The sequence below is a fragment of the Canis lupus genome, chromosome 34, assembly GCF_003254725.2.
Source record: "Canis lupus dingo isolate Sandy chromosome 34, ASM325472v2, whole genome shotgun sequence".
Taxonomy (NCBI): Eukaryota; Metazoa; Chordata; class Mammalia; order Carnivora; family Canidae; genus Canis; species Canis lupus.
Genome location: NC_064276.1, coordinates 3775018 through 3798872, shown reverse-complemented (window position 1 = coordinate 3798872; position 23855 = coordinate 3775018). Strand labels below are relative to the sequence as shown.

Genomic DNA, 23855 nt, shown 5'->3' with positions numbered 1-23855 from the left:
CAGACGCTCAACCACTGAGCCCCTGAGGCGTCCCGAAATTCCATTTCTTTATCATGATTTTTGTTTTGAATGCTTTAAAGAATCCTTAAATATAAGCAGATGGGCAAGCTGCTGGAAGGCCGTGGGAGAGGCTGGCTAACAAGCTGCTGCAAGGCCGCTTTCAGGGGGTGTGAAGTGAGAACCCCCCTCTCCAGGACCATCGAGACAAGGGCTGCCCTCCCAAATTTTCAGCACCAGAGGAACCACGAACCCTGGGAGGAAGGGCCCCTCACATCTGGCCCTTAGGGGAAGCCTCAGCTGTGGTTTCCAGGGGGAAAGATAATGATGGGCCTGCGTGTCCATAAATTGGCGTGTTACAGTTTTTAAAGAGTGGAGATCCAGGAACCCCCAGTCCTCTCCTGTGCCCCTGGAATCAACGCTGTCTCTAAGAAAAAGCCAACAATTTAAATGCAGCTTCAGAGAGACCCTCCAGACGAGGGAACAGCAGGGCTGACCTCCCTTTGAGGGCCTCTGACAAGTCATTAGACCGAACTGAGAGATGCAATTACGTCTTCGTTTCACAGAAATTATAAACAGAAAGCAAAGAGAGGATTGCATCACACTGTCCCAGGGGCAGGGGTCACACTTGCTCTGAAAACAAAAGGCGAGCCTGGGGAAGTGAGAAGGAGCCTTGGGAAGCACTTGTCAGCAGTTCTGACCATGACCATGGTCGGTGGGCAGGAGGGCTTCCCCAGCAGAGACACCCCCGCTGCCCTGTTCTTTATTCTTTTTTAAGATTTTATTTATTTATTCATAGAGACACACAAAGGAAGAAGGAGAGAGAGAGAGAGGCAGAGAGAGAAGCAGGCTCCATGCAGGGAGCCCGACGTGGGACTCGATCCCGGGTCTCCAGGATCGCGCCCTGGGCTGAAGGCGGCGCTAAACCGCTGAGCCCCCGGCCCCACTGCCCTGTTCTGAACGTGGGCTAGTTCCAAATAGTCTTTCTCCAAAACAAAACAAAACAAACAAACAAACAAACAAACAAAAACACACAAAACAAATAGTCTGTCTCGATCATCTTAACTGCATAAGGTACTCTAAGCCTCATGTTAATACACTTGTTTTTTTAAATCGAATCCATGACTTGTCTGAGCTTCATTAGCAAAACTCAACGGTTTATCTTGCACGGTGCTCGGCTCGGAGTGGGCACGACATAAACGTGGATGAAAAGGTGATGAGCTGTACACTGACGTACTGTACACACTCACACAGGGTCGGAACCAGTGATGGCATCGGAGCTGCCTTGCTGGAGCACTCTCGGCCTCCTGTCTGGCTTTCAGAAACGGCCTGCAGGAGCTGCCTCCCTGCCTCATCACGGCAAACCGAACACCCTGGAAATGAGGGCAGGTGGAAGTGAAGGCTAGGTCAGGGGAGGAGAGATCAGGGGGCCTCCTACGGGAGCCCTGAGCAGAGGTGCTGAACCCAAGCTCCCGCATACTCTCGCCACCCCAGCGGGACCCGAGACTTACTGGCAGGCTCCAGTGCCCCGGTACACGGCAGCTGCAGCAGGGCCCCGGCTCCAGAGCTCAGGGCGCCCAGAATGGGGGTGGTGTGGCCACGCTCCTCAGGGCGGCCGGAGGAGCCCAGGTCAGGCTGAGGTCATGAGGAGACAGGCTCACCCTGCCCGCTCCCTGGGGTAACATGCTCCTCCTGGCTGGGATGTCCCCTCGCTCCCCTCATCTGTCCTCCGTGGGAGCAAGAGCCTGAGCTGGAAGTGCTCTGCTACAACCCTGCTCCGGGACAAACTGCCTTCTTGTATGACCAGCTCTGCCCTGGGACATCAGTGGCCACGATGTCACCTACTACACCAGCCGCAAAGCCAGCTCCTCAGGATCCTCAGAGAGCAGAATAAGAACCAAGAATGGAGCAATGAGCCAAGTAAATCCCTGAGAACAGCCTCTCTCTCTCTCTCTCTCTCTCTCTCTCTCTCCATTTCAGAGGTAGATTGGGTAACAGAATAGCACAGCCTGGGGGCTTAAGCCATAGAAATTAATTTTCTCCCAGTCCTTGAGGCCAGAAGTCCAAAATCGAGGTGCCGGCAGGGCTGGCCTCCCCAGAGGCCTGTCCCCTTGGAGGGCAGTGGCCCCTGCTTACTGTCCTCATGCCTCACGTGGCCTTTTCTCTGCATCTGCATCCCTGGTGTCTTTCTACAAGGACACCAGTCCTGTTGGGCCAGGGGTCTACCCTTTGACTTAATTTAATCTCAGTTACTTCCTTGCAGGCCCCATCTCCAAACCATCACATTGTGAGTTAGAGCTGCAGTGTATGAATTTTGAAAGGACACAATTCGCTCCATAACAAGAAGATAACTTCTAAGTGACTCCCAATGGCTTCCAGGCTGTGCTTCGGTCTGAGGCAAAATGCCCAAACTCTGCAGCCTCATACAACATTTGCTATAGCCTCAGACGGATACAAATAGGTGCTCCCCATAAATCCCACAGCGAGGATCAACTATCTGGCGTGGCCCAGACTCTCAGACACACAAAATCACTATTATCAGGAAAGATTCTCTTAGAGGTCGTGTCCCAGGAGTGAATCAAGAGCAACACTTGGAGTTTGAGCAACCCGGGTCGGCTGAGATAACCTTGTACCCTAAATCCCTCTGGATGGAACATGGGGAGCTGCTGCTGTCAGCGCCAGGTGTTATCATCTTTGCCAGCATGATTTGGGAAAAATCATATGTTTTTATCCTAATTTTCACTTATTTATCAGGGAAGCAGCAAAACTCTCCTCACATTTCATTATTATTGGGTATTCTTCTGTACTTTGTCTAGTTGAATTTGTGTATATGTTGGGCCACTGATATTTTTTCATTTATGGAAGCCGTTATGCATTGTGCATATTAGCTCCTTGACACACATGGCTCTTTTAACTTTAGTCTTTTTTGTGACCACACACACACACACACACACACACACACATGTAATTTTTATGTAGTCAATTGGCCAGTCTTTCCTTTCAAAATTTCAGGCTTTAGTCTTTATTTTTTTTTTAAGATTTTATTTATTTATTCATGATAGTCACACACAGAGAGAGAGAGAGAGAGAGAGAGAGAGGGAGAGACACAGGCAGAGGGAGAAGCAAGGCTCCATGCAGGGAGCCTGACGTGGGATTCGATCCCGGGTCTCCAGGATCGCGCCCTGGGCCAAAGGCAGGTGCTAAACTGCTGCGCCACCCAGGGATCCCTGGCTTTAGTTTTTAGAAGAAAGACTTTCCTCTCCTCAAACTATATACTCTCCCTTATTCTTCTCATGCTTTATTTTTAAACATTTAAATATTTAACTTTTTGGAATGTTTTGTTGTATATTGTATTAAGGTCCTAGGCCTGCTGTACTAAATGACCACAAACTGGGTGGCTTAAAACAACAAAAAATCTATTCATTCACCATTCTGGATGCTAGAGCTGAGGTCTCAGCAGGGCTGTGCTTCCTCTGAAGTCTCGAGGGAAGGATCTTTTCCCTGCCTTTCTCCTGGCTTCTGACATCACTGGCATTCCTTGGCTTGCAGACACACACTCCAATCTCTGTCTCTCATCTTCACATGCATTTGTATGCCTCTTCTCCCCTTCTTATAAGGACCTCAGTCATATTGGATTAGGGTCCACCCTACTGATCTCTCCACTTGATCTTATAAACTCCACCCACATCCACACCACTGATTGGTCAGTGCCAGACACCGGACCCCAGCTGGGCCAATCAGAGCAAACTCAACCGTTGAGTTTTGCTCAATTTCTGAGCTTAGGGGGTGGGGTGGGGGTGGGGGGGTGGGTGCAGGGGCAGTGGATTATAGTTGTCTTCTGGTGGTGAACACCCCAGGTCCTTGCTGCTGGCAGAGCATGACCAGAGGTAGGAGGAAGTGAACACCACATGGGAGCCTAGATAATTCCTGGAGAGAATTTCTGCTTTGTCCCCAGTATCTCTGGGGCCCATCTATAGATGGCCCATCTACACTCTATGCCCTTTATGGGTTATATAGGCCATCTGTCAGGTCTCAGCCCAAAGCGTTCATTATATTAATATAAAGACCATATGTCGTCTTCTCTGCATCTCCAACAGGGGGCAGACAGTGGGACACACAATACATCTCACATGATTATCGAATGAATGAAATAGCGAAGTCTTAGGGACACGTTGTCAACATCAGTGTTTGCCATTGTTGCCTTCAGATTCCCTTTTCTGGAACTTGGTAAATCAGAACCATATCACACTTTCTTCCTTGGGGGTCATTTCAACATGTCGAACAACATTCATTTTAACCAGCACCTTTAAGACACCATCTAGGTGATTTGCAAAAACAGTCTGCTGGCCTAATGAAATCAGAGCAGCCTTGTTTTCTGTCCTAAACTTGGGGATTAACGAGGAAAAGCCGGTGTAAGCAGGGCGCCTGGGTGAGCACAGCTGTGGAGACGTGCAGTAAGCAGATTGCACGACTCAGCACAGCCCACGTCAGGAAAAGTCAGCTAGGACACAACCTCAGATGACAAAAATAAATAAATTAAAATAAATAAAGAAACAGCTCGTCTTAAAAGAGATAATTCAAGATAATGAATTGGGTAGACAACTTATTTCTTCTTTATGGCGGTGGCCACACTAGGGACAGAAATAGAACACTGGTGTACATTTTGGCAAAATAAGAATCTCTTTTTTGCTTATTTAAAAGAAAATTGTAAAAAAAGAAAAAAGAAAGAAAAAGAAAATTGTTTAGGGGGCACCTGGGTGACTCCGTTGGTTGAGCGTCTGACTTTTTTTTTTTTAAAGATTTTATTTATTTATTCATGAGCGACACACACACACACACACACACACACACACACACACAAGCAGAGACACAGGCAGAGGGAGAAGCAGGCTCCATGCAGGGAGCCCGACGCAGGACTCGATCCCCGGTCTCCAGGATCACACCCTGGGCTGCAGGCGGCGCCAAACCGCTGTGCCAACCGGGGCTGCCCAAGTGTCTGATTCTTGATTTTAGCTTGGGTCATGATCTTAGGGTTGGGTTCGGCTCCTCACTGGGCATGAAGTCTGCTTGGGATTCTCTCTCTGCCTCTGTCCTTCTGCCCACCTCCCCCACCCTGCTCTCTTGCTCTCTCTTTCTCTCCAAAAAGGAAAACAAACAAACAAACAAACAAACAAACAACATAAAACAATTTTCCTATGATTATAAAACCTACAAGTCCATTTATAGGAAATTTGCAAAATACGAGAAAGTATAAAGCCCAGGGCTAGTCACGTGAAGAGGGTCAGGGTGGAAGTGGGTGAGTGGGCAGGCATCACACACACACACACACACACACACACACACACCCCTGGGAGGGCCGTGTCTGTGGGGCCTGGCAGGGTGGTCAGCTCTGGGGCAAGGAACACCGGCTGGGGAAGAGAGCCTTATGCCTAAGCCTGGTGCTTAACTTCGTAACTTCTCTGTGAGTCTGTAGAGCTGAGGGCAGCAAGACACCCACCGTGAAAGGGGGTTTCCACTACTGGGTATTAGAGAAGGTCCAGTGAGATCTTTCCAGACTTTGGAGGGAGTCAGGGCAGCACCCATGCAACCGTGGCCTCAGTGGAGAGCTTGAGGGGTTGTTCTAGACTATCACCCATCTTTGGCATATTGAGGCTCTGACTTCGGCTCCAACAGCAGCAGGCCTTGGGGTCCCAGGCTCTGGTGGCCCTGGAAGGCAGTGTCGGTCCCAAGGATTCTCTGGGGGCAGAGGCAGCAGCATGGGTTGAGTGGGTGTTGCTGAGTATACAGCACTCTGCTAGAGCCAGTGACCATTTCAGTGAATAATTAACTGTGAAGTATCTGCCTCAGCAATAGGATAACCAGTTATCTGCTAAATAGGGTGGCCAACCTGTCTCATTTGTTCACGGTTTTCCCAAATTTAGCACTGAATATACTGCATCGCAGGGACCCCCTCAGTGGTGAACACTTGGTCACCCCACTTTGCAGACAGGTGGAAACTTCACGAGCAGAGCTCCAGTGTCTGTGATTTGTGGCATCTCCTGTATCCCTGCTCGGACGTGGTGCCTTGCAGAGTATGCATCAAATAAATATTTGCTGGATGGGAATTATTATTACTATTATTATTATTATTACTCCCAGTAAATCTTAGCTGACTAACGTACCCTTGCCAGTAAATGAATTGTCTTCCATATGATAATACATTAACAAAAAATTGGACAGACTGGGCTTAGAGATTTGTCCGAAAGGAAATAGAGATTTTTGTGTAGGTAGAAAGTGCCAAGTAGGATAAGTTTAGCAGGATAAATCTCTACAAAAGATCAGCCAATGGCCTTAGGGGTTTGGTGCTGATTTCTTGAATCAATCCGTAAGTGGAGATTATAGATTTACAGATCCTCTCAGATATGAGGAGCCGAAGCAGGAAAAACAGATGTTAAACAAGTGTGATGATCAGCAAGAGTAAGAACTCACATCGTACATCTCACATTGTCTTGGATGAAATGCAGAAGACCGTAGCAGGTTTGGAGATGTGATGTGATTTTCTCAAGGACACATACAAGTTAGAGATTCGAAAACCAGGCCACATGTGTGCTTATATTGCCTTATTCTCCTATTTCACGTTGACCAGGGCCATGGAGATGGTGTCTTGTGGCCAGTAAACGGTTTTCTGAGGCTGCGTAGATGCATCTGTAACTGTAAGCTGATGACCGCTTGGACAATGTTAAAATGTGGGGAAAGAGCCAGCACAGAGGACCTGGTTGCTGGCTCCTTGCATATTTCCAGGGAAACCTGGAGCCATGATTAATCCTTGACCAATCCTTGGGAATGTGGCGTTCAGAAGGTTTGTGATGTAGGTGATTGATGATTTTGTTGTGTACACCTATAGCAATGGAGCGGGCCCTACCAGCTAATTGGGATGCCCTCACAAATGTTAAGATTGATGATGTATGCCTGGTTGCATTGTGGGGAGTCTTGAGTTTCAGTTGCCGTGGGTGACTGATAGCAGGATAAGTCAATCTGACAACCCCCATAAACACCTTGGCCCCTGGGTTTCCCCCAGGACAGAGCCTTCCACACATAACCCTGAGTTCTCTGCAGGGGAAAAGCACGTTGAGTGGGCTCGGATAAGGGGGCATGGACTTCTCTGGGCTCCCCGAATGTGTATCTTTTCCTGCTCCTTGCTCTCTGCATCCTTTGCTGTAATAAATCTTAGCCCTGAGTACAACCTACTATGGAGTCTTTCAGTCTTTCTAGCAAATCACCAAACTTCGAGAGATGTGGGCCCTCAACACACAAAAGGAAGCAGTGAAAGCCCACTTCCTCTTCTGCTGGATGCTACCCAGCCCTGAGATCCAGCTTTCCGCACATCCGACCCCCTCCATGTTTGAATGTGGGCTGGGAGAAACAAAGGTGAGAGTAGTTACAGGCAAACCAGGAGCTCCAGTTATAATCCCCTTGGGAAGGGTTCCTCGTCAGCTCACAGCCCCAGGGTCTACCCACCCAGAAAACACGTGACAGGAAAGCATGATGTCTGGGCAGAGGGGAGTCGGTAGGCTGAAGGTCCCTGGAGAGCAGACTTCAGGGTTGATTGCTTTTTGGAATTCCTGGAATTTGTAGACTCAGGTTAACATACCTACCTGGAGCAAGAGACACAAGGTCTTCCCTAGACCTCTGTTACTTATTTCTGGCTTGGCCAGGCAAGGGCTTTGGGTCAAAGTATCCTGCAAATCCTCCTCCATGTGTACATTCTGTTTCACAGTCCAGAAGCACATTGCAAATCCATTCTTTCTCTTTTTATCTATCTATCTATCTATCTATCTATCTATCTATCTATCTATCTATCTAGTATCCATGTACTCATCTTGAAGACATATATATATATATAAACTGATGAGCACAATCATAGACACAAATACAAATGAAACAATTAAAAATAAGATAATTGAATAATTACACATACACTTGCTATTGAAAGAAAGTTCCACCATTTATTTGAATCAAAAGTTAATGGCTTAGGTCACCTGGGTGGCTCAGTCAGTTAAGCGTTTGCCTTCAGCTCAGGTCATGATCCCAGGGTCCTGGGATTGAGCCTGTGTTGGGGCCCCTGCTCAGCAGGAGTCTGCTTCTCCCTCCCTCACTCCTCTGTTTGGGCTCCCTCTCTCTTTCTGTCAAATAAACAAAATATTTTAAGAATCAATGGCTCATTCAGGGGTGCCTGGCTGGCTCAGTCAGAAGAGCATGCAACTGTTGATCTTGGAGTTGTAAGTTCACATTGTCTATAGAGAGTACTTAAAAAAAAAAAAAGGTCTTTTTAAAAAAATTAATGGCTAATTCAGAATAGCCTAAACAATCTTTAAAAAGAATTGTTTTTAAACAATCTTTAAAAAGAAGGTCAAAGTAGGAAGACTCACACTTCCCTCTTTCAAAGCATGCAACAAAGCAATAGTAATCAAGACAGCATGGTAGTTGCACAGGATAAGCATATTGACCAATACAGTAGAGTTGAGAGTCCAGAAATAAACCTGTGTTTCTATGGTCAATTGATTTTCAGCAAGAATGCCAAGAACAGGAACACCTGGGTGGCTCAGTGGTTGAGCATCTGCCTTTGATTCAGGTTGTGATCCTGGAGTCTTGGGATCGAGTCCCATATAAGCCTGCTTCTCCCTCTGCCTATATCTCTGCCTCTCTCTGTGTGTCTCTCATGAATAAATAAATAAAATCTTAAAAAAAAAAAGAATGCCAAGAGCATTCAGTGGGAGAAAGAATGTCTTTTTAACAAATGGTGATCCACATTTGTTATGGTGGTGTCCCCCCCAAATGGTGTCCCCACGCTGGGACAACTGGATAGCCACATGAAGAAGAATGAATTTTGACTCTTATCTCACATTTATACAGAAATCAACTTAAAATGAGTCACAGATCTAAATGTAAGAGGTAAAAACTATAAAACATTTAAAAGTTTTATACAGGAAAACCTTCATGATAATTGAATTTGGTAATGGTTTCTTAGGCATGATACCAAAAGCACAAGGAAAAAAAGTAGATAAATTGTACTTCATTACAATGAAAAAGGATATCATCAAGACAGTGAAAAGATAACCCACAAAATAGGAGGAAATATTTGCAAGCCATGTAACAGAGAAGAGTTTCATATCCAGAATATAGAAATAACTATTAAAATTCAACAAGGCAACTCAAATTAAACATGGGCAAAGGACTTGTATATACAAGATCACATGAATAGACATGACTCAAGTCAACATTATCAATAAACAGAAAAAATTGGGCAGCCCGGTGGTGCAGCGGTTTAGCACCACCTGAAGCCAGGGGTGTGATCCTGGAGACCTGGGATCAAGTCCCATGTCGGGCTCCCTGCATGGAGCCTGCTTCTTCCTCTGCTTGTGTCTCTGCCTCTCTCTCTCTCTCTCTCTGAATAAATAAGTAAATAAGTAAGTAAGTAAATAAATAAATAAATAAATAAATCTTTAAAAAATAAACAGAAAAAATTCACATCAAGTGCCTCTTTATGGGAAGCAATGAGAGGGGCGCTTCACTATATATTCTCACCAAGGGCGCTTCACTATATATTCTCACCAAAAATGCATAATCTAAGTCTAGTAATGAGGAAACCTCGGATAAACCCAAATTCCAGAAAACCTGGGTGAAGAGTATACGAGAGCTTTAAATACTATTCTCATAACTCTTTGGTAGCTACTTATGTGTCCCCTTCAAAATATCATTGTTATGCAAGGCAAAAAAAAAAAAAAAGCAAAAAATAGCTAACAAAAGATGTCAGATTAAAGGAGACTGAAGAGAATGGGCAACCAAATAGGATGTGTGCTTTTGGTTTGGACCCTAGACTGGAAGAAAATCCTACCGAGACATCACTGGGGCACTTGATAATTAGATAATAAAACTCTACCAATAACGAATTTCCTGGCTCAGATAATGCACCACAGTTACACGAGAGAATGTTCTTATCCTTAGGAGACAAGATGTGGAACATTTCGGGGTAAAGAGGCATGATGTCTGCAATGACCCGGGAAAAAGTAATGTGTATTCTTATCTAGAGAAAGAGGGATGATGTGGCCACTAGGGCAAAATGTTAACAAAGGGTGGATCTGAGTGAAGTGTCTGTGAGAATTTTTCATACTATTCTTGCAACTCTTCTGTAAGTTTGCTATTATTTAAAAACAAGAAATTAAAACTAAGATATCATAAAATATATACAAATATTATTTAAAAATAAATATTTATAATGTAAAATTAGAAAAACAGAAGGATCTCTGCCATAAAAACTTTGGGGGCAAAATCGCTCCCAGCCCCTAGGAGGCAGTACAGCCTCCAGTTGCCAGGGCAGTTGCAAATGGAAAGAATGTAGGCTTGGCACTGATCCTTAGAGTCCCTGAGGCCTGGAGCCTTAGCTGGAAGAGGAGAGCATCATTTCCTGGCAGAGTATGAGGAGGAGGAGAAAATAACTTCTGGGACTAAGTGAGCTTCTAGAAGAATCCAAGGACCTGGAAACTGTGCCTGTGTCCTCAGTGAAGCCAACTGTGACCTTTCTAAGCTACTCCTTTCTGTCCCAGGGGATCAAGGCCACATTATCTCAAGCCAAAGTGCAGAGGTTGGGTGTCTACTGTGTGTAGGATCCTGTAGGAGTGAGGAGGCCACCAGAAGGATCCTCTGTGTGTGTGTGTGCGCCCATATGCCCACGTGTGTTGGAAGTGAGGTGGGGGAAGCCTTCAAAGCTTTGCAGCAATGCTACCAGTTATCACTAAATTGGAGGCAGTGTGCAAGCTCACTCCCCCAAGAAACCCATGTAGTGGCAATGACTATTTCAAAATGGTGGAGTGATGGCTAATGCTTCATGAGCTTACTCTATGTCAAGAAACACCTGAAATAGTAACTCCCAATCCTCATGACAACCCCAGGGTGTATCATTATTATCTCTTATTTTGTACAGGAGAGGTTAAAATAACTTGCCCGAGGCCATACAGCCAGTGATAGCAGCAACCAAGATCTGAGTTCTTGGCCAAAGTTGAGGTGGCCACCCTAGCACTTCAACACATACCTCATTCTTTTTGATCTTGCCCTTTGGGAGCATCGGTTGGGTCTCCTATACAAAGCAGCTCTAAGAAAATGTTAATCATGTTCTTATCACGCTGGGAAATAAGCCAGCAGTTTTGCAATAATATGGCATAATCATACACAGTAGTCATGGCCTCCTCTCCACTTGCCCAGTAGCTGCCTTTGTCATGGACTTATTGCTCAGTTATGAATCAATTGCTTAAATGGCATTCGTGCATCTCACACCTAATGGGAAAAAAAGATTGGTTCAGCCGGTTGGCATTTTAGGAGTACTTTAAAATATTTAAATGTACCAGCTCAAGCTTTTGTGCATTCCCACTAAAGAAAACAAAAAACAAAACAAAAAAACCATATTGCTGCCAAACAGATTCTGAGCATCATTTGTGAAGACGAGTTGCCCCGCCCACACCACCCTAGGCCAGGCAGAGAGAAGTTAGAGGGTGCCTCCTTCTGTCTCCCTCTGGAGGGTCATTTAAAGGTAAGTAGTCCTTTGGGGAAATAATCTTGGCCCTTTTTTCTGAGTTATTATGAAGAATTATAGCCACACAATGAGTTTGCATTTTGGTTCTGCATCTACCGGCCACTACACAGGAGCACAGTAGCTAAGCAAGTTGCATCTGCCCCATAATTTCTCAGCACAAATAACTACTTGGCTTTGGCCAATGGGCAAGTGACAACCTAAATGCCCAAATTCTATATAAAGGGTATGTCACGTTCGGGAGCTGGTGAAGGCATCACGCACGTACCTGGTGCCTGGAGATGGAAGGTGGTCTAACCCGATAGTCACAAAGGTCTTCAGCTCACACAGGAGTTCTCTAAATCAGGGGTACAACAGCATTGCTTGGGGACCCCGTACAAAATACCAATGCTGCCCGGCCCCGGACAGCTCAACCAGACTCCATGGACAGGCCCCGGCACCCATGTTCTTTAACAAGCTCCCAAGCAATAAAACTGGCAAGTGGATTTAGGTCAGAAATGAGCAGCATTGATGAAAAGTAGTGCTCCTGTCTTCTACCACCCAGCTACCACGGAAGACTCCAGCGCAACACAAAACAGAAGCCACTGTCAGGAACAGTTGGGCCTTGTCTACTTAGATCACAATTCTAGGTAAGCTAGCCCACCCAGAATGTTCATCCGTTACCCACCAATGGTGCGTTCTCATTCACAGAAACACCAAGATGACCAAAGCCAGAAGTTAAGGCCTCGAGACCCGAGGTCACTAACATTGAGACAAAGAAGTTTCTGGGGCAGGCGGGCCGGGGCCACGCAGGTATGGGCGTTTCGTCCCATCTCTCGTGCTCTTCTGCAATGTGACCTTGTCACTCCCCTGTCAAGAAGTGAGGTTTCTTTCTTCCAGTCCCTGGAAACTGGGCTGCCGGTGGTTCACTTGTCACTCACAGGACTCATCACTTCTGTGATGCCGCGTGACTGCTGAGGTTAGGCCAGGACAGGTCCCCAGGCTTCTGCCTGGAGCTCTTAGAATATTCCCTCCGGGGGTGCTCCTGCTCAGGTCCCAGGCACATGTTGCGAGAAGCCCAAGACCCATGCGGGTGCTCCAGCACCATCGCAGACCCGGGTCACCCCAGCCCAGACGCTGATAGCCGAGGAGCCTCCAGGTGACCCCAGCCCCCAGCCTCTTGTGTCTTCCTTGCTGAGGCTTCCCTCCAGCACTGCTCCATCCCACGCAAACCCTTGACCCACAGAATCTCTATGCATGATAAAAATGCTCTTGTTTGATGCCATTAAATCTGGGATGATTGCTATTTAGAGCGGGTAACTGGAGTAAGGAGGTGTATCCAGGGTCGTGAGGACTCTTGAGTAATGGTGCCCTGGGCATGGGGACCCTCCCTAGGCTCTGGTTAAGAGACCAACTCCAGAGCTGCCTGGGTTCAAACCCAGTCTCTGCCACTCACCAGCTCTGTGACCTTGGGAAAGTTACTTAACCTCTCTGTGCCTCTCAGTTCATCTGCACAGTGGAGATAATAATAGCAATCAGGAGTGAGTTGTTATGAGAATTAAATATATTAATGGATGAATAGCACCTGGCTTGCAGGAAGCACTCTAAGTGCTGGCAACATTTACAATTTGCACAGGCCTTGGGCCTGCATTTGATCACTGGAGGATTTAGTTCTGACCCAGAGGGCATTTATACTTGGAGGACAGGCCTATTTCTTTGTCTCAGGTTATGTGTCTCATTGTCTGTGAGCTGGCAACTCAGGGCATAAGAAAATGCCACCTTCCCACTGGAAGATGCTGGAGGGTCCTGGGGAAAACCATGCTGGTGGAATCAAGAATAAAGTGAAGCAGGAGAGAATCAGGCAGAGACTTGGAGAGGAAGGGGAGCCTGGCCTGGGCAGGAGGGTTGGTGTTTTACTGGTGTGTATATGCATATGTGTATGTGTATGTGGATATGTGCACATGTGTATCTGCGTGTGTCACAGGTATGCGTTGAGCACGTGGATATGTGCACACGTGTGCACATGCATATGCATTGTGTGTGCACGCGTGCATGTATGTATGTGATGTGTATGTGTTGTGTGTGTGCATGTGTGATGTGTGTGTACATGTGGGGGTGGTGACCCCAAGATAGGAAGGGAGAATGCCTCTGGAGAAGTGAAGCAGGGTAGCCAGCGGAGGACTCCAAGGCATGACCGTGGCATGCAGAGGTTTGGGAGTTAAGGATTTTACGCAAGGCCGTGGCAGGCATGGGGATCAGAAGTCCCTCCGAGAAAGAGCCCTGGCAGTGGTGAAGGGGACATGGGAGGGGCGTGGGAGGAAGGATGGGCACCTTTGTGCTTCCTAAATGGGGTGTCTTGCAGGTCCTCAGCTCACGCCAGGACAACCATCTTCCGCGCCCTCCAAGATGGAGGGATCCAATCCAGTTCTCTGTAGGCAGATGTACATGGATACGTGACTCAGTTCTTGGGTTAATTTTTCTTTCAGTCTCTCTCTTCCTGGTGAGCGAGCAAGCTCCACTTTTCCTGGCTACCAAATAGCAGCTTCCTGTGGCCAGTTCCCCGTAGCATCTGCTGATCGCTGCCTGCATTGGACACCCAGCAGGCGGCATCCAGGCACGTGAAAGGTTGAACCCAGGGGGGCTGATAGAATAGTTTCAAACACCTTGAAATGACTTTGATGAAATCACTACTTATGATAAACTATTGAGCCCACAAATCCGTAGGTGCCATCTGCCTTTGTTAAAGACAATAACATGATAGTTTTCCTGTAGAGGATTCCAGCCACTGCTCTCAGGCCTGGCCAGAAAAGGAGATTGATGCTGTAATCACTTTGGCTCCCAAATGGTTAAGTGTCACGGTGCCAGTAGTTGGCACATAGTGGGTACTTAATAAATTTTTGTGGGATGAGCGTGAATGAAAAACTGAATAAAAAGGCACTGGCAGTTATGAGGCCCTAATTAAAATTGTTCTAATTTAAATCTCCCAGCCTGGAGCAGCTGTGCTTTCCAACGTCACCCATGCAAGGCGCGTGCTTGCTCGGTACCTGGATTTTACAAAAAGGAGGAAAAAGACCTGAAGAAGGGACCTGTGAGTGCTGCCCACCCACCTTTGGCAACTGGACCTGCCGGTCCCGGCTGGCATCTGCCACCTGGGCCTCCTTATTGTCATTAATTGGCAGGTTCCCAGCCCACGGGCCAGGGGCTGTGAGGACCTTAGGATGTGGTTGTGGAGTACAGAGCCAATTTGTGCCCCTGAAAATGGCACTTGAGTGGCAGGCACAGCTCTTGGGGACCCTATTGTGGGTGGCCTTCCCTGGTCATTGATTGGCCCCATGCGCTGGGAGCCCCCGACCCCTGCTCGACTGTCGTGCTCTGTCCGTCCCCCTGTCCAGCTAAGTGGGGGAGCTTATCATTTTCCATCTCAGTGTTTCAGGGGGATGCCTGCTTCTTTCTAGTTTCCTGCGGGAATTCTTTTGCGCCTGCAGGCACCGACTCATGCTCTGCAGGCTCCTCCTCTGAAAGTGCGGGTCTCCCCAGGGTGACCGGCCTCGGGCAGACGCCACCGCCTTGTCCACAGAGGGGAGGACGTATCTGGATGATGCAGCTGCATCTTCACCACCTCCCGGATGCCCAGGTCCCCGAAAGGAGTCACCTTGAGAGGCGAGATGCATATTTCAGTGTCCCTAAAAAACAGCTTTCAAACCTTGTGGCAACTTGTTTTGAATATATTCCCATTGAAAACAACTTGAAAACCTTCAAACTCGGGCAGCCCCGGTGGTGCAGTGGTTTAGCACTGCCTGCAGCCTGGGGTGTGATCCTGGGTCCTGCAGCCTGGGGTGTGATCCTGGAGACCCAGGATCGAGTCCCACATCAGGCTCCTTGCATGGAGCCTGCTTCTCCCTCTGCCTGTGTCTCTGCCTCTCTCTTTCTCTCTCTGTGTGTGTGTGTCTCTCATGAATAAATAAATGAAATCTTAAAAAAAAAAAAGTTAAAAAAAAAGTGGGATAAAAAAAAAGAAAACCTTCAAACTCTCAGGGCAGATTTGAACGCTAGAAAAAGCTGAGTCATTCAGAGCTGAGTCTGGGGAGCAAGGTGAATGATCAAGTTTGAATAAATAAGGCATTTTTGGTGAAAACTGAGAGCTGCCGTTAAACAATGAAACCGGTTTTTCTTTGTGACTCTTAACCTGAATCTCGGGCAAAGACAGCTGTACTCTTTAAAAGTATTTTTTCCCGGGATGACCCACCATGACCTTCTTTAGAGGGGCAAATGTAGGTGTGTTTGTTTTATTTATTTTTTAAAAGATTGTATTTATTTATTTATTTATTTATTTATTTATTTATTTATTATTATTTATTCATGAGAGAGAGAAAGAGAGAGAGAGGCAGAGACACAGGCAGAGGGAGAAGCAGGCTCCATGCCAGGAGCCCGATGTGGGACTCGATCCCAGAACTCCAGGATTGCGCCCTGGGCCAATGGCAGGCGCTAAACTGCTGAGCCACCCAGGGATCCCTTTTTTTTTTTTTTTTAAGATTTTATTTATTTATTCATGATAGACACACAGAGAGAAAAAGAGGCAGAGACACAGGCAGAGGGAGAGGCGTGTTTGTTTTAAAAGCCAGTCGTATTCATTTATTGCCACAAGTGCTGTCTAAACACAAAGCTGAATAGGCCAGAACGATGAAGGCAATGTCCCCCCACAGGCGTCAAGCTGCTCGTTCTGTAAGATGTCCGAGCTGCAGGAAGGAGTCTGTCTGTGGACTGTTACCCATTTCCTTTCCTTTCCCTCCTCACAAAAGTAACAGGGCCCCCCAAGTGAAAGAGCCTCCTCTGCAGGACCAGCTCTCGTCCCTATAGCCCCAGAGGGGCTCCCCATCTGACTATTTCCAGCCTCTCTCCTAAGTGGCTATACTTGGGTCATCCGGAGTTTTTAAGACAGGCCCATTTAGCAGTCCACCCGACATCCATCCCGACCCTCTGCCTTGGTAGCAAAGAACCACCATTCAACCCAGATAAATACATTCCTCTTGCAGCCAGAGGCCCACTGAATGAAAACAGAAGTCATCCCGGCGTCTGTAAAATCTCTAGCTTTCCTGACGAAAGGCACAGACATGGCCACAGCCTGCCCTCGTCTCCCTTCTTGCTGTCTTGAAGGTACACATGATGTCTGGGGCTGCAGCAGCCCTTTTGAAACCAAGAGGAAACAAGATTGAGGATGAAAAGGCAACTTGATGAGCCTGGGTCCCTGGTGCCATCGCTCAGCGGTGACAGTGAGGCCAGCAAGCTCAGACTTCTGGGCTTCCTAGCCTACAGGAACCACAAGGCCATTTGCTATGGCAGCCGGACTCTCTGCTCCCAGCAGCAGATGCAGGCTGACCTAACACATCAGCCGCCCCTGTGCGCATCAAACACATGACCTGCACAGCTGTGCGGCAGGCGGGCAGGCAGGCAGGGTGGGACACTGAGGCCGATCGTTCTTGTCTTGACAGAATCTTGGAATCAATAGTTGTAACATAATTTTTAGAGTCTTATGTAAAGTGCACGAAAGCAATTGTATATTAATAGTTTGAATCTGCAAATGACTCATGTGTTTGAGAGGCCATAATCTTTAGTGGGTGGCAGGGGGAGGGGATCAGATGCTGGTAAGACCCCTGCTCCGGGGAGACGAGAAAGGAGCCTGTGCTAAGCACACACCTGCTCCGCGCCCACGCTGTGCCAGAGGCTCCACCTACATCACGGCGCCGAGTTCCCACACCCTCTTAGACGAAGAGGTCTTACTCTCTCTCTTTCATGCATTTTGAACACGAGTCTCAGAGAGGCTAAGTATTTTGCTCCAAGTCACACAGCTGGTAGAGCAGACCTCAAGCACGCCCGACGCATGAGTAGACTTGAGTCACACTTTCTTGATAGAAATCTATCCGAAAAGAGCCCAGTCCCCACCTGAGAAGCATACTGTTTCCTTGGAGGGGGGAGATGGGGGCAAAATTCATAACTTTAGAGGTTCCTGATTTCCTCCTCCGATGCATTAGCTGAAGGAAATTGCTGGGTTGCTCTCTGGAATATTTAGGGAGAATGTGAGTTAGAAATTGCTGAAAGAGACATTAATAGATGCGAAGTTTCTGTCATGATTAAACCAATGCAGTGTTCATAAGAAACAGACTGAAGAGCCCATCTGTTTAATTCTCCTCTCTTCTTACGAGGACACAGCAGAACCGTGATGGAGTTCCGGGGGGACAGCTCGTGCAGCCCCCCTCCTGCCACCTGTGTGAAAAGAGAGCTCAGGGTCCGTGTCTCACATATTGTAGGCAAATATCCTGTGCCCACACAGTCTGTTCAATTAGCCTCATTCCTACCCAAAAAAGTCCTGAATGCAGTACTGCAACCAAGCGAGCGGATCGAGGGTGTCTGTAGGACAGTTAGCGCACAGTTAGGCGACAGCACGTCTACGCTGATGTCGTCTGATGTCACCCTCCCAGATGGCATGCTCGGAGGAAGGGGGTGGAGATTACCTCGCTCCACGTCATAGGCTGAATTGTGTCCTCTCCTCCTGCCTCAATTCATGTGTAGAAATCCTGAGTCCCGGGATCCCTGGGTGGCGCAGCGGTTTGGCGCCTGCCTTTGGCCCAGGGCGCGATCCTGGGGACCCGGGATCGAATCCCACGTCGGGCTCCCGGTGCATGGAGCCTGCTTCTCCCTCTGCCTGTGTCTCTGCCTCTCTCTCTCTCTCACTGTGTGTGACTATCATAAATAAATAAAATTTAAAAAAAAAAAAAAGAAAAGAAATCCTGAGTCCCAGTACCTCTAACGGACTTTCCTTGGAAACAGAGTTGCTGCAGATGTACTTAGTTAAGATGACTTCATGAGGGCAGCCCCTGGCCCCTAAGAGGTGTCCTTCAGAAAGGGAAAATTTGGACACAGACACATGCACAGGGAGTTGGGCACACAAAGATGAGGATAGGGGTTAGGGTGAAGAGCCCACGAGCCATGGAACGTCAAAGATTTCCAGCATGCCCCCAGCAGCAGGGGAGAGGCACGCACCCCAGTGGGGTGCATGCCTATGTGCACATGCGAGCATATACAAGTATGTGTGTGTCTATATGACAGTGTGTGTGTGATGGTGTACACATAGGTGCGAGTAGACATATGCATAGGTGTGTCTTGTGATTGTGTAGGTGCAAGTAGTAGATGTATGTATATGGGTCTGTGTGTGTGTACACGTAGGTGCGAGTAGACATATGTATATGTTTGTGTGTATGTGATTATGTATACGTAGGTGCGAGTATACGTTTGCATTTGTGTGTATACTTGTGAGTATGGATATGAGTATGTGGGACCGTGTGAGTGTAGGTAAGTGTATAAATGTGTATGTGTGCATATGCTGCGTGGATGTGTATTTAGCAGATGAGAATGGTATGTGAGTGTGCCTATATTTGTGACTGTTTGTGAATGTGTGTTGGCATGTTTATGTTTGTGTGCATTTGTGTGCACATGTTAGTGAGTGAGTGATGAGCATGTGGGAGAGAATGAGTGTTGTGTGCTTGCTTGTGAATATGTTCACATGGGTGATGGTATGGGTGGGAGTGTGTGTGGGAACCAGTCGTGCGGGAGATGTCACAATAAATGTCAGAGGTTTTGTCGCCTGTCACTCTCCTAGCAGAGCCTGAATTTACCACTGGAGAGAAGACCACTGAAAGGTCCCTGGCTGCTCCGAGAGAGGGTTTGGGTCTCACAGGAGCCCAGTGATTCGGAGCCCTCCCCTCCTGATCCCTGGCACCTGTAGATGAGGGGGGTCCTTGGGAACGGATCCCCGGATGTGCACCGCAAGGAAGAGGCTGGTTGGGGCATTTTTACGGGATAGAAACACCGGGAACACGTCACTGTTCCACACGGGGGATCGTTTAATAACTCACCATACGCGCACATAACGGCCTATCATGCAGCCATCGCGAATCAAATTCTCAACTTTTTAATGCCTATGAAAGTTGCTGTGATGGTGGAGAACACCAGGGTTCAAGCTGCAGCTGTAGTGTCTTGAGACTCGGGAGCCTGGCATACTTTCTGGGTTCACATCGGGGTTCAAAGTCAAGGTTGCCATTTGCCAGCTGTGTGACCTTGAGCAGGTAGCTAGATTCTCTCTCCTCATCTTGGTTTCTTCATGTATAAAAGGGGAACGACAAGAGTGCCCACCCCTAGGCAGGGTGTGATAGTAAAGGGTCTCCTGATACAAGGCACCCCCCCCAGTTTGTGGCGTTGCTGACTTATTCGGGAATAGATACAAATTGTCCCCACTATGCAAAAGTAGAGTGTTCCTATGAAAACATCTGTAAGCCAAAATGCAAAACAAGGGAGTAATTACCATTAATTGATGTGAAATTTTTTGAGCCACCCCAGACCCCCCTGAAAATAACCTCTCTTAGGCTTTTCTGATACCTTAGGGCACACTGCTAACAGATGCACCAAGTACATGGAGATAAAGTCCAGATGCTCCAGACACAGCTCAAAGCTCTGGAGGCTGGGACACTGAGCCTGGTTCCAGCGGGAGGAGCCGGATGGGGCCACTGTCCCTGCCCCAGTGACGCTGCTTCGTACCCTGGCTCATCTCTGCGGTGAAACCAATGCTGGACGCTCTTGCTGCTTTTCACCTTCTCTCCTGAAGGTAAAAATCCTCTTTAGATTTCTTTTTTTTTTTAAAGATTTAATTTTTCATTCATGAGAGACAGAGAGATAGAGAGGCAGAGGGAGAAGCAGGCTCCATACAGGAAGCCCGTTGTGGGACTCCAACCCAGGACCCCAGGATCACGCCCTGGGCTGAAGGCAGGCGCTAAACCGCTGAGCCACCCAGGGATCCCTCCTCTTTAGATTTATTTCAGTTAGTGAAAACAGGTATGAATGTAGGCCATCATTCGTAAAAGCATAAAAGCAAAGTGAGTTTTTTTGTTTTTGTTTTTGTTTTTGTTTTTGAGAGTGAGAGCATGAACAGGCATAGGGGAAGGGGAAGAAGGAGACTCCCTGCCGAGCAGGACGTGGGGCTCCATCCTGGGACTCCAGGATCATGACCTGAACTGAAGGCAGATGCTCAAGACAGACGCTTGACCAACTGAGCCACCCAGGGGCCCCTTACTTGGCAGGGGAGACACCATGACCGTGAAGTGAGGTCTTTCACAACACAAATTTTCAAAAAGTGGGAGGACCTGTGCTCCCAGCATGGCCGATTTCAAGCTCTGGATGGTTTAACAACCGATACACAAAATTCTTGAGGACTTAACTGTCACCCTCACAAGCCAGTTGAGGTGAAGAGGGGTTGGCTCCAGCAAGCCACTGCCAGGGTTATTGTGGGGAAGAAATGAATATATGTATTAAACACTGGGAGCAACCAGTAGCACGAAAGACAAATGTCAACCATCACTGCCAACCTACTATATTTTGAAATACAGGACAAAATAAGTCAGTAGAAAGAGGAATGCATGTGCAGGTGACACTGTGTGATGCATCCAGGTACATCTGTACCTGGAAATACATCTGAGGTTCAAAAAATAATTTTTAAATATATATGTGGCTAAAATGAAGTTCACCAACATGCCAAGTGGTGGGACTATGGGCAATAGGCGTAGGTTTGAGGATTTGCCCAAGGTTGGCACAATTAGCACACGAATGTACTAATTTGTTTTAATTTAAAGGTGGGAGGAGTGCTGAAGGTGAAAACACCATCTCTTGGAAGAAGGCTGAGGAAACTCAGCCAGAGGGGAGGGCCTGTGGAGGGTTGCCTAGATGGAGGGGTCTCCTAGCTGCTGAGGTCCTGGACCTTGTCACCTCCCAGTAAGTGGCTCGTGACACCTGCATTCCTTCGGATCCAAAGGGTTGATGTTCTCTGGGCACATCTGGCTTAGATACAGAGAGAGAAAACCAGCCACCTTTCGTCTGGGGCTGTGGGCATCACTGTTGCGTGTGTCAGGTTGAAGAGTGCCCCTTGCCCCCGCCCCCCGCCTTGCCCGAGTCAGGTCCACCTGGAACCCTGGAATGAAACCTCATTCGGAAATAGTCTTTGGAGATGGAATTAAGATGAGATCATTCAAGGTCCTGCTGGAGCAAGATGGGCCCCTAAACCAAGGTGACCAAGGTCTTTATGAGAAAGAAGATGGCCATGCGATGTCGGCCATAGAGATTGGGGTAATGCAGCTACAAGCCAAGGAACCCCAAGAATTGCTGGCAGCCACTAGTGCCTGGGAGAGACGCAGGCAACAGATTGTTTCCTAGAGGCCCCAGATAGGATCAGGCCTGCCGACACCCTCGTTTTGGACTTCTGGCCTCCAGAACTAACAGAACTTCCCTTTTTTTAGGTGAGCCAGTTTGTGGCCCTTGGTTACAGGGCCCCCCCCAAATGAACACACTGGGCGGAGCCAAGAAAGGTCCCCAGCTGGGTGGCTCCTCCTCGGCCAGCAGGCCAGCACTCAGAGTGGTGTCGGGGAGCAGCAGCCCCAGCTCAAGGCTGCCCTCAAAGGGGCAAAACAGTGTCAGGAACGTGCGGGAGCCCGGACAGCTTTCTGGGAACGTTTCCCCTTTCTTCACGTTTGTGATTTGTGTGAGAAAGGAATCCTCCCTCAGCGAAGGGACAGGGTGCGAGATCAGAGGTGAAAGAGGAAAAAAAACAAAAACAAAAGAAAACAAAAAAAGAGGTAAAAGAGGATGGCTGAGTGGGAGAAGTAGCTGCTGGCTCAGCAGGTGGCACCCGGGGTGGGGGTGGGGGGCAGGAGGAAGAGGCCAAGGCTTCGGGTTGGGGGGTGGCAGTGTCACTCCCCGGCTGGCGACCGCTTGCCTCTCCCTGGCTCACCAGCAGCCCCCAAGCTCCTGCCACCACCCCAGGCCCTTCCCCCAGCTCAGCAGGGATGATCCGAGCACCAAGCACCCCCGGAAAGTCCTAGCCCAGCAGCTTAATAGTCACTTCAGAACTAGACCGGTGGCAGATTAAGGGTTGCTAATTTGGAACCAGGGACTGATGGTCTATAAAAAGCAGAGGCTTTGGGATCTGTTTAGTTTTTTATAAAAGTAAGCCATTTTAGAAACTCTTCCTACACAAAAATGATGAAGTCAGAGGAATTAGTCTGCTTTCCTCACTAGTTTCTTCTTTTGTGCGTCCTCCTTTCCAGCTTCCTATCCAAGCCCCCTGCCCGCCCCCCCATACCCCTGTCCTGAGCTTGGGGTGCAGAGGGGACTGCAGAGACCGGTCCAGGCCCCTCAAAACGGGGTCAGCACCTTTCAGGAGACGCGCCCGTCCTTCTAGGCATCAAGGCACAAGGCACAAAGGGCAAGACTGCAGGAGGGGACCACCTGGTGGTTCTGGGGTGGGGGGCCCAGCGCTCCTGCAGTGGAGGGCAGCTGGTGACAGAGGCAGCGCCTGGGAGGGACTCAGGATGGCCCTGCCTTCGGGTGACTCTGCATTTCAGAAAAGCACTCATTCATTCAGGGGAGTGAGTCAGGAAGGCCTTTCTGGGACCCCTCAGATTACACTGGAAATTACCCTGAATCCTTGCCGGGGACGCACATACCCAGAATCTGTCCTGCCTGCTGCCGGGGGCCCGGCCTGGGCCACCTCGCTTCCCTTACTCTGCACGCAGACCGGAGCCCGGAGTGTTGGAACTGGCTGGGAAGAGGGACTTCTAGTCTCTTATCTTCCTCCAACAGAGAGCGAGTCAGCAAGAGAGTAACTTTGAAACGCAGCTCTATGAACGCACACGCACACGCACACACATGCACACACACACATCCTGAAGGGAACGTCTCCAGAAAGCAAATTATGTAGAAGCTGGGAGCCTTGAGTGAACCGATTTCAGCTCTTCTCTGGTGGCAGAAAATATGTAAAGTCATTGTTTTTCTTTTTGTTTTTGAGATTTGCCCCAAACCTGTTCTTCTGGTCCATCCGAAGCCACTCAGGGCATAAGCCTCGCTGCTCCACCCCCCCCCCCAAAGCTCCCTGGCTGGGAAGAGGCCCCCATCTTCTCAGTGGCAAACTCCAGACCGTTCATTTGGAGGCACAACATCTGCTGTGCAGCTATCGAGAGAAATTCTGAAAAGCCCCCAGGGCAGAGCGAAACAGAGACAGGGGTTGGGAAGCAGGGGCACAGGGTGCCCCCGGACCCTGAAATGATTAAGCCTCCCCATCCTCATGGGAAGCAGAGGCTTTGCTCACAGATCAGATGTGATGCAGCAGAAGCAGAGCCTTGGGACGGCTCTGCCCCGGCCAGGGGACACGTGAGGCCACCCCGCTCCTTGGGACACTGGCCTGGAAAGGTCCCCATCACAGGGTGGGGACAGAAGGCCA

The 23855-nt window shown here is 48.4% G+C and overlaps 1 long non-coding RNA gene across 1 annotated transcript; it reads right to left on the bottom strand.

The window, feature by feature from the left end:
• Nucleotides 1-16144: 16144 nt before the first annotated feature.
• Nucleotides 16145-23236, bottom strand: LOC112662795 (uncharacterized). Its single transcript, XR_003138833.3, has 3 exons — nt 23083-23236; nt 19970-20189; nt 16145-19860 (listed from the first exon to the last, which is right to left on the bottom strand). It is a non-coding gene; the product is annotated as an uncharacterized LOC112662795 (long non-coding RNA).
• Nucleotides 23237-23855: the final 619 nt, after the last annotated feature.